A 9,437-nucleotide genomic window follows, 5' to 3' on the forward strand; every position below is an offset into this window, starting at 1 on the left:
ACCCACTCCAGTATTCTTGCCTGGAAAATCCCAGGGACAGAAGAGCCTGGCGGGCTACAGTCCATGGGGTTGCAAAGAGTCAGACGCGACTAAGCATGAATGCAAGATAAGGGAACCTCGTGGCCACCAGAGGACGTCACGGGGGTATGGGGTGGAGCACAGGCAGGGCCAGACTGCACTTCTGAGCCCCAGGACTGTAGTCTAGGAAACCCTCCAGAGGTGTCCCTGGCTTCCACGTGGAGCCTCAGCCGTCAAGGCACTCCTCCTGGCCTAGGGTGGGGGGGTCTGAGCCATCCCCCTTTCCTTTCAGCCCACACAGAGGCCCCTGAAGGCACCACCGAATTGTGTGCCAGGTCCTGGGGTGGGCACTGCAAGCCCTGGGATTCCTTTCCTCAAGGCCTCCCCTGGTCCCACTCAGGATCTGGCAGGAGGAGGCTCAGCAAATATTTCTGGCTGTTACAGGAGGTCACGGTGCACATGGACTCACCTAACTGCCCCAGTCTTGATCTGTTTCCCTTCCTCAGAGTACCCGAGTTCCCAGTTACTCTGCTAAGGAAGAGCTTAATTTCCTGTGCTTCAGTTTCACCTGTGTAAATTTCATGTGCATTAATTTCACGTGTTAACTTCTAACTAGCAGGGGTCAAAGCCAGTGATTTGGAAGATTTCAGCTGCTGAAAACTAAATTTGTTCAAGAGCATTAGAACCCTCATCTGCTGCTCATAGGATTGTAAAACAGCGAAGCTACTTTGGAAAACGGTTTGGTGGGACCTCAAAAGGTGGAACGAAGAATTACCATATGACCCCACAATTCCACTCCTAGGGCTGTACTCCAGAGAATTGAAAACATAGCCACACAAAGACTCGTACAGGAATGTTCACAGCAGTACTATTCATAATAGTCCCCAAATGGCAACAACCCAAATGCCCATCAGCTGATAAACAGATAAATATGATTTATTCAATGCAATGGAATATTACTCAGTCCAAAAAAAAAAAAGTAATGAGCTACTAAAATAGGGACTTCCTTGGTGGTCCAGTGGCTAAGACTCCATGCTCCCACTGCAGAAGTCTTGGGTTCAATCCCTGATCAGGGAACTAGATCCCACATGTTACAACTAAAGATCCTGCTGAAATGAAGACTGAAGATCCCACATGCCTCAACTAAGATCCGGCGCAGCCAAGTAAATATATTTTTTAATACTAAAATTAAAAAGTAATAAAGTACCGCATACTAGCACGTGGATGAAACTTGTAAACATTCTAAGTGAAAAGCACCAATCATAAAAGGCCATCGTGCATGATTCCTTTTAGAGGAAATGTCCAGAATAGGCAAATCCATAGAGATGAAAAGTAGATTAGTGGTTGCCAGGGGCTGGGGGAAGGAGGGATTGGCAGTGACCGCTGATAGGCCCAGGGTTTCTTTATGGGCAGTGAAAATGTTCTAGAATTAGACACTGGCGACGGTTGCACAACTCTGTGACTATCTCAAAAACCACTAAATTGAATACTTTAAATGGGTGAATTGTACGGTATGTGAGTTATATCTCAATAAGGCTATGATTTTAAAAAATTACATGAGATTTAAAAAAATAAGGTGATATAAACATATATATTAAGTAAATAATAGTACAATTGGGAGTCAGTGGGTTAAAATGGTTCACAAGTGACATGATAAACCTTATTTCACAGTCATGGAAACTGAGGCTGAGTGCAGGGGAATGACTCGCCCAGACCACATCACTACTAAACCAGAGTGAGTCACACCAAGATTTGTCCAAACCCAGAAGCCTGGCCTAACCATCAAGCCACCCAGCTAAATGAAAGCATGTGACATGGAGTAGAGGGAAAAGTGTCCACAGCCCAGAACGGGAGACAGACCTGCGAAAAAAGGTTAACAAGCAAGGGCCTGTTAACTCTGTGGGATACCAAACAGGAAGGCCCAGCGATGCCAAAAGACGCTGATGCTGGGAGGGATTGAGGCCAGGAGGAGAAGGGGACGACAGAGGATGAGATGGCTGGATGGCATCACCGACTCAATGGACATGGGTTTGGGTAAACTCCGGAAGTTGGTGATGGACAGGGAGGCCTGGCATGCTGCGGTTCATGGGGTCGCAAAGAGTCAGACACGACTGAGTTACTGAACTGAACTGAACTGAACGATGCCTGTGGAGTGCCCGGGAAGGCTTCCAGGAGGAGGCGCTGCTCAAGGAGGTTTCTGAAGGATGAGTAGGAGTTTACCAGCTCCCCACACCCGCACCTCCCTTCCAACATCCCTACAAGACACACGGAATCAGGGGGCCTCAGGCTGAGTTTCACCTCTGCCACATCCTAGCTGTGGGATGTAAGGCCGTGGGCACAAGACCTCTCTGAGACTCAGTTTCCCCATCTGTAAAAGGGGAAGAAGGCAAAGTGATCAGCCCTTCTAACTACTGCACTCAATTGGATGGTTCCCACCCTTCCTCACGAGGGGGCGGGCCTCTGAAGTGAGAAAGCTAGACCTCGACCTCTGCCCCACATAAGAATAACAACAGACTCTGCCAGGTCCGGCGCGCCCAACCTTAGTGACCATGCCCCCTTTCCCTGGCTGCCACTCCCAGTCCTAGCTTTACGAGGCATCTCCCATTCAGCTCACTCCTCCGAGAGCCGGAGGTTTCTGGGCAGTGGGATCCTCTGGTCAAACTCCAACCCCCTCCTAGCGGGTGACCCCCAGGTTCACCAGGGCTGACCCCTTATTTCATGCTCTCGGAGCCCCCCACTCCCCGCTCCAGACAACTATTTCCTTCCCCTAATCCCTCCACTTGAGACACGCCTCTCAACTCCACAGAGGCTGCAAGTTAACTTCCACGCGCCCCCGCCCCGCGCGTCTCGGCGCCCGCGTGGGGGTCCCCGCGCGCGCCGGGGAGGGGTCGGTGGCTCCGACAGCGGAGACACGCTGCTTCCCGCCCGACCTCCCGGCAATACACACACACACACACACACACACACACACAGACGCTGAGCACCTCCCGGCTTCACCGCGGGATCCGGGTCACGGGGACCGGGTCTCCGCTGCATCCCGCGGAGAGCGCATGGAGCGCAGGGAGCGGGTACTGATCCGCGAGACGCCCGCCAGCGCCGCCTTCCTCCCAGCACCCAGCCCCGGAGCCCGGAGCAGCCGGGCCGGGCCAGGGAAAAAGCCGCGAGGGCCGAGGGCTCCCCGGTGCTCGAGGCCGACCCGCAGGCGGCCTCCCGCTGGCGGCTGCAGCCCAGGCCCCCCCACCGCGCCGCCCCGGGGCCACCTACCGTGAGAGGCTAGCCGCGGCAGCCCCGCGCGCCCAGCGACTCCCAGCTCGCCAGCCGCCCCGGCCGGGGGAGGCGTGGCCGCGGCGCCGTGACGTCGCCAGGGGGCGTGTCTGGAACGTGGTCCCTCCCCCTTTCAGGCCCGCCCACGGCCGCTCCCCATCTCCCTTGTCCCGCCTCCAGACCTCGCGGTGGGGCGGGGCGTCCCAGGGAGACGGCCCAGAGCAACCCTTGACCGCATGCTGGTTTACCCCCAGGCCTAGGCAGCTTACCACTTTTCCTCCCGTCGGCAGTTCTGTTTAAGAGAATTTCCCTCTGTCTGTATGCCGGGGAGTGGAATGATCGCCAGGAATTGGTGTGAGAGAAGAAAACCAGACCCTGGGCAGAGTGTTTTAAATGCTGTTTGCATAAAACAAAAGAGACGAGAGGGAAGGGCTGCTCTACAGTTCTTATACATCAGGGGTTCTCAAAGAGGGTGCGATTTCGCTCTCTTGCGGGCCGCCCCGCTCCCAGGAAGACATTTAGAAAAGTCTGAAGACATTTTAGATTGTCACCGCTGCGGAAGGAGGGGGGACGCTGAAGGTGGGAGTATGTTTCTACTGGAATCTAGTGGGTGGAGGCCTGGGATGCTGCTAAATAGCCTACATGGAGGCGAGGAGGGCTGACCTCCTTCCCCCAAAACCAAGTGCCGTCCAGCCTAAAATGTCAGTAGTGTGAGGTGGAGAATCCCTGACAGACAAGACGAAAACTCTGGGCTGGTAGGTCTCGTCTCAGTCTAACTTCTCTGAGCCTCTGTTTCTCCATCTGTAAAACAGCAGATAATAGACCGATCTGTGCGTTACATCCATGTGGGTTGAATACCTGAAGGAAGGGGAGGAAGGGGAACAGGCTTACTTTTTACTGTGAGCCTTTGTTTTTTTTTTCCGTTTGAACTGCAAGCCTGGCAGGCTTACAATCCATGGGGTTGCAAAGAGTGGGACACTACTGAGCGACTTCACTTTCACTTTCTTTCATATATTACCTATTTAAAATAATTTCTATAATAGTTACCACTATAACTGCACACACACACGCACACGCATGCATATACATTGCTGTTGTTTGTATGTGTGCTCAGTTGTGTCCCACTTTTTGCGACCCCATGGACTGTAACCTGCCAGGCTCCTCTGTCCGTGGGATTTCCCAGGCAAGAATAATGGAGCGGGTTGCCACTTCCTTCTCCAGAGGATCTTCCTGACCCAGGGATCGAACCCAGGTCTCTTATGTCTAATGCATTGGCAGGTGGGTTCTTTACCCACTAGCCCCACGAGGGAAGCTCATATACATATACAATTAGCTTTCTATAAGTAATATAATTAGATACTATTTAGGCATGGCTCTAAGCACTCTCTGTACATTTAAACCTTTAATAACCTTGTCAGAGGTCCATTATCATCCCCATCTTACAGATAAGAAAAAAATGACATAAAGATATTAAGTAATCTGTCCATGTCCAGCCAAGTGTTTATTTGTAGCTCGTTCATTAATTCATTCATATGTCCAATAAGTAGTGCCTGCCACGTAGGAACTGCCTGCTGGAACTGGCGAAATGAAATCCCCTGCTTCCATGGAACCAGCTGTTACTGAATAATGTTATATGGTGTTTATCGTGCACATACCACAGGCTTGGTGTGACTCACTGCATGGTGACCCGCTGGGTGCTTTATAATGTCCCTTTCTGGGTAGAGAAATGGAGATCAAAGGAAGAGAGGTCTGACTGTAGCGACATGCTTTTCCTGAGCACCCTGTGACCCTGTGCTGGGCATGAGAGTCAGCCAGTAACACAAGAGCAAGGGTCCTGCATCCAGGTGGGGGAATCTGAACCCTCCAACAAGCATTTTGTGCGTGCGTGCCTGCTCAGTTGCTCAGACTTGTCCGACTCTTTGCGACCCTGTGGACTGTAGCCCTCCAGGCTCCTCTGTCCATGGGATTTTCCAGGCAAGAATACTGGTGTGGATTGCCATTTCCTCCTCCAGGGATCTTCCCGACCCCAGGATAGAACCTACGTCCCCTGTGTCTGCTGCAGCTCCCAGCAAGCATTAGGGGACTGGAAAGAGGGCGATCAACCTGGTCCAAGGAGGGAGGGCTGGGGTGTTTACACTGAAGCCTGAAGCATGGCTCAGGGATCATAGGAGATTGTGTCAGTTGCAAGGACCCACAGGTATAAACATTCAGCAGGAAGGACTGTTGTCATGAAGTGCAGAGTGGACAAGATGTGGGGTGGGTAAGAGGAGGTCAGGGAGGTCTGCAGGGGTGGATGCTTCAGGGCTTTGTGGGCTAGAAGAAGGAGTCTGGTAGAGCTGGAAAGATATGGGAGGCGGGAAACAGAGGAAGAAGGGGCCGGCTTTGCTTTCCGCAAAGATCCTCTGGCTGTTGTGCAGAAGAGGACAGGCAGGGAGACTGTTTTGGAGGCTGTTGAGATACTCTGGGGGAAGCTGGTCAACCCAGCGTGGCTGGGGGCATGGAGGGCGTGTTTGGGTTCTAGAAATATCTGGAAGATAAAACTGGTAGATCTCAGTGGTGGCGCTAAAGAAGGGGACCAGAATGATCGCCTGGTTTCTAGGTTGGACCTCTTCTCTCAGCCCCCCGACTCAGAAAACCCCTTCAGGTCTCAAGCCGACTGTCTCCTCCTTGAGGAAGCCTAACCCTACCCCCAACCCCCACCCCTGGCAAATGTCCTGATGAGATGGACACTGGACAAGGCAGCCTGGGAAACTGTTGTCACTGTGAAAGTGTAGCCAAAAGAGTTTATTCCTGTTTGCTCCTCTAGCCTGTGAACAACTGGGCCAGGGGCATTTTCTGTCTTCCCCAACCTGTCTCCCCAGCATCTAGACAAAGCTGGGCACACAGGAGCCCCTCTGTCGATGGGCCTCGAAACCAGGACGAATAAATGTGGCACGAAGCATGTGGATTCTAAACCCCTTTCCTGAGATGCCTGCTATGCTCTAAGCACCTTATAAAGAGGACATTCAAGCTAGTGATTTACTCCCTCCAACAACCTCTAAGGTTTTATTATCATTACTCCCACTTTACAGATGAGGAAACAGAGGTTCTATCAGGTAACTGGGCTTGATCAAGGACAACAGCTAGTACATGTCAGAGCTGAGATGCAAACTCAGGAGGGTGGTGGGTGGTGGGAGCAGGGAGGCTGAAGGGGCAGTGGGAGGTGACCCAGCAGCGGGCAGGAGGTTAGGACAGAGGGGCAGGTTCACTTGTCTTGCTGGAAGGATGTGGGGTTACCCTAACTATCTGGGTACCCAGGCTTCACAGAGGCCTTTGATCTTGGGTATCGGATCCAGGTGACTGGCTGTCATGGCAACGTGGCCCTAAAAAGATGCTCATCTCTCTAGGAGCTGCGCAGGGCACTCTAGCAACATGCTCTTTCCCCAAAAGAAAGAGTTGCACCATCTGGCCCTGGCACAGGAGAGACGATGCCTCAGGTGGAGTTCCCACCCACGTCCCGCACCCTGCACACATACATCACGACTTTGTACCGACGTCCCGGTGCTCAAAATGCTGTGGGCTGCCTCGGTCACTGTGGATGGGAGATGCTATTGCATAGCCGAGGTGCCTGGTCTTCCCAAAGGTGTGAGACTCAAAGATTCATGAGCTGGGATCTAGCGTGGAAATGTAGCGACGTCCCAGCTTGCCCAAGCGTTGCATCCTGAAGCCGGCGTTTACAGCAAAACTCACGCAGAATCCAAACCAGCACTGAGAAGCCCCCGAGAAGACTGTGGGCACTGTGGCCACGTGGCCACGTCCAGCTCCACTGGTGTCCCCCAGCGTCGTGCCCGTGAACCGAACAGAAGCTGTTGAGCACCTGATTAAGTAGAAACTGAAAGTTTCTGTTTCGAAGCAAAAATGTGACATCTGTAAGCTCTGAAATCCTGTTCCACGTGGTGAGATGTTCACATTTCAAGAGACACGTAGGAACTAGGACCCAAGGGAGGAACAGTAATAGCTTTATAACTCTCATGTGACCCTCACTCCTGGCCTTTTCAGATGTTCTTTTCTTTTCCTTGTTTCATTTTATCTTGTTACTTATTTTTGCTTGTACTTTTTGTTGGTTCTCTGTTTTCTATTACCACATTTTGTTTACTCATAAATTCAGTAGCAAAAGTTAAACGTCTTGATAAAAACAAATTAAATATAAAATAGTTTGTTATTTTCTTCCAAGTTTTTTCAGCTGTTTTTGCCAAGTGTATATATTATGCATCAGCGATGCTAATGTGCACATTTTTTTTAATATAACACCTGTGAGAAAAGAAAAACATCAACAGCTTTGAGTGGAAAGCAATCTGGAAGGTTTAGACTATAAATGCAAGGAAATTTAAGGACTCACTTCACTGATGGATTTCCGGCGTGTTTTCTTTTTATGGGATTCACAAAATTGACATGCTGAAAAAGTTTTTCCTAAATATTAATAAATTTAAATATAACATATATTTATATATAAATATAAAAAGGTTAAAGTAGTTCTCTCAATAAGTATGAAATAACAGTTCTAAGTGATTAGAAAGTAACTGTTATATTCAAATGGGTAGTATTTCTCTTTGCCTTTCTTGGATCATAAGATCATGTGGCATCTTGCCTTTGATGAGGTCTAAGCACTGAAGAAATATGAAAAGTTGGGTCTGCGTGGCTCATACAATCCCACTGCAGCAGAGTTTCAGAGCTGTACTCACACACCTTAGGAACTGAGGATGGCCATCTATGTAGCTTGATACTGGCCTTCGAGGACCGTGGACCCTTAGAGACGCATTGCAGAATCATTGAGAATCACGGAACTCTGGAAACAGAGTCCCAGCATCACAATCTTGAGGCTGGATGGACTTGTTTATGCTGCCATTTTACAGATGGCAAGAATGACTCCTGGGTACAGAAGCCATTTGCCCAACATTTGGTAGCTCCTAGCAGGAGAAGGCAATGGCACCCCACTCCAGTACTCTTGCCTGGAAAATCCCGTGGATGGAGAAGCCTGGTAGGCTGCAGTCCATGGGGTCGCAAAAAGTCGGACACGACTGAGCGACTTCCTTTTCACTTTTCACTTTCATGCATTGGAGAAGGCAATGGCAACCCACTCCAGTGTTCTTGCCTGGAGAATCCCAGAGACGGGGGAGCTTGGTGGGCTTCTGTCTGTGGGGTCGCACAGAGTCGGACACTACTGAAGCGACTTAGCAGCAGCAGCAATAGAGCAGGACTAACACCATATCTCCTGATTCCTACCCAGGGCTCCTACCTTCTGGTCTGAGACAAGACACCCTGACTTCAAAGGCAAGAGGCTGGTCAGATTGGAGGGTGGGAGAACTAGGGTGGGAGGAAGAAGGAAAATGCATGTCCCAGAGGGGAAGATCCTCAGCTTTGAAGCTCAGCAAAACCACAGAGTGGGGTGTCATGAGGCCCACTTTTCTTTCCGGCTTCCTCTTCTGCCGCACTCTGCATTCCCTTCTCACCCCCGACCTCCACCCACTCAACCACCAAGCTCCTCCTCCCACTTTAATAAGCGTCACATGGACCCACCACAAGCTCTCTCCACCTCTGTGCCTTTGCCCATGGTGCCCCACGGCTGCCGAGTACAGCTGTACAGGTTGGGCACTGCATAAGGGTACCGTACTGACATCATAGACATCACAGATTTATACCAATACTTTCTGGCAGATGGCAGACAAATGTCTTCTTTTGTTGGTTTTATTTGGCTGCATTGGGTCTTAATTGCAGCACGCGGGATCTTTTCATTAGGACACACGGGTTCCCTAGTTGTGGCGCACGGGTTTAGTTGTTCTGTGGCGTGTGGGATCGTAGTTCCCCAAGCAGGGATCAAACCCACGTCCCCTGCGTTGCAAGGCGGATTCTTAACCAGTGGACCACAGTGGAAGTCCGGGCAGTCAAATGTCTTGAGGAAGAAGTATCTTTTCATCATTTGCACAAAGGTGCGATGTAGGGTAGCAGGGACCCTGCTGTTTGCTTTGCCTGGAATGCCGTCTCCCTCGTTCACCACCAAGTAAGCTCCCACTTCATCCTTCAAGGCCCCCTTCAAATACCCTCTCCTCCAGGAAGATATCTGTGGCAACATCTCCCCCAGGCCTCCTGCAGAGATTAATGATTCATAACCGGTCAAA

At 50.9% G+C, this 9,437-nt stretch overlaps 1 protein-coding gene and 1 long non-coding RNA gene across 4 annotated transcripts in view; one reads left to right on the plus strand and one right to left on the minus strand.

The window, feature by feature from the left end:
- TPST2 (tyrosylprotein sulfotransferase 2) overlaps window positions 1-3,347 on the minus strand; it is a 54,168-nt gene extending 50,821 nt beyond the window's left edge. For all 3 annotated transcript variants that reach the window (XM_086346055.1, XM_086346056.1, XM_086346059.1), the window contains exon 1: window positions 3,283-3,347. The gene's annotated coding sequence lies outside the window, so the exon portion shown is untranslated. The remainder of the gene's footprint in view (window positions 1-3,282) is intronic.
- Window positions 3,348-3,440: 93 nt separating this feature from the next.
- On the plus strand, window positions 3,441-7,473 carry LOC147355688 (uncharacterized). The gene is made up of 2 exons (XR_015144039.1): window positions 3,441-3,861; window positions 6,669-7,473. It is a non-coding gene; the product is annotated as an uncharacterized LOC147355688 (long non-coding RNA).
- Window positions 7,474-9,437: the final 1,964 nt, after the last annotated feature.

The sequence above is a fragment of the Bos grunniens genome, chromosome 17 (assembly GCF_055505025.1).
Source record: "Bos grunniens cultivar Pamir isolate PY7600 chromosome 17, Bosgru_T2T1.0, whole genome shotgun sequence".
NCBI classification, from domain to species: domain Eukaryota; kingdom Metazoa; phylum Chordata; class Mammalia; order Artiodactyla; family Bovidae; genus Bos; species Bos grunniens.